Genomic DNA, 1,708 nt, shown 5'->3' on the forward strand with positions numbered 1-1,708 from the left:
TCCAAATGCCGTAGTATTACTCACTATGTTGGCGTAGTAATTATATCCGGAATTAATAATTAATCCGAACTACAACAGAAGTAACTGGATATCACTTTCATATAGGGCGTATGCTTTTGCCATTTTTCTAATTTTAGTAATATTAGTATATTACTAATTATTAATGAAGTATATATACTTCATTTTATTAATTCTATTTTGTAAAATTATTCATTTTATGTTATTCTGTTTATACTTTCTTTTTTATTTTCTATACTTATTGTGGTTATAATCTTGTTCTGTTCAGAAATAATTACTAGTCCTACTAGGACACAAATATAAACTGATTTATAATTTCTTCCTAGCCTGCGCTCTTTAAACCCTTTAATAATTGAAATTTAAAATTATAGAAAAACAGCGACCCTTAGAAATAAACATAAGCGTATGCAATATATAACATTTGGTAAAGTATGTGTTAAATACATAAAAAGGGAAAATAGTGAATGTAAAAATTAAATCTCTACCGATACAACCCATGAAGAATCAAGGGTTAATATTTTTAAGGATGTACTGTCATTTGACCAACGGTTGTACGAGGAGGTGATTCCTCTATGATCACTCTGAGTGGGCCCCAGGAGGTTTGACTCATGGCTACAATAAAAGAAAAAAATAATTATCAATAATATTAAATAACATTTATTAACAATTTATAATGTTAATACATGAAGAGCTTACCTAACCTTGTTTAAACGAAATTAAACTCACTAAATATTTTCAAGATTTATACAAATTTACGTACAAAAATAAACTTCTGTGATAATTACCCTAATATTTTGTCCATGATGAAGAGCTATGAGGAATTTGATTGTATTAAATGATTTTATGTTCCTATCTATTTAATAAATGCATTGTCTTACCTCATTTTTCGGTAATTATAAGCTATAAATTAATAACGGAAAAAAATTATAAAATGATACTGAAATAAATAAATTGTGGTATATAAAATACTATAAATTTAGTGCAACCATTAAATGAAATTTAGTAAAATTAAAATCGTACAATTATGCGCAAAATGTTGGATGCTATGAGTGAAACATGCAATATCCAATTAGTATTATTTGAATCTATTTTCCATTATTCGAATTTCTGACGAGGTCAGACGGAATTTAGATCCAAGGAACAAAAGAATTTAGACAAAGACTTATTTATCATAAGCTAACAGATTGGTTCCGATTTTAAGAAAATGAAAAACAAATCCTACATTAAGAGGGACATTAAAATAAATCCTAGTTCCTAGTTTTTTAATTACAGATTATAAATTACTAATAAAAATTGTGTTATTGAATGATTTTTTTTATATTGATTTTCATTTCATTTAAACTCTTATCTTTCATATCATTTTCGGATCTCGTGTGCATAACCTCTGATGAAGGACATTTTGTTTGTTGCTATGCTCTATAATCTTTTCTTTACTTCACCATTAATCGTTGATAGATTCAGTAACGTGTTAGAATATTATAAGATTATTTTCAATACTCTAATACTTCAATTCCTAGCAAGCAAAGAAAATAAGGCTTACTATCTGGTATGTTGTTAATATCTAACATTGTTACACTATCATGAGAATTACTTGTTCCTTAGACAAAGACAAGGGGGTCGAGAAGAGGGAGATTGATATCGACCCCTAGAACGGCGATGTTGAGGCCCATGTTGTGGCTTCGGGGCCCTT

The sequence above is a fragment of the Halyomorpha halys genome, unplaced genomic scaffold (genome assembly GCF_000696795.3).
Source record: "Halyomorpha halys isolate HHAL.00 unplaced genomic scaffold, Hhal_1.1 Scaffold980.1, whole genome shotgun sequence".
Classification (NCBI taxonomy): domain Eukaryota; kingdom Metazoa; phylum Arthropoda; class Insecta; order Hemiptera; family Pentatomidae; genus Halyomorpha; species Halyomorpha halys.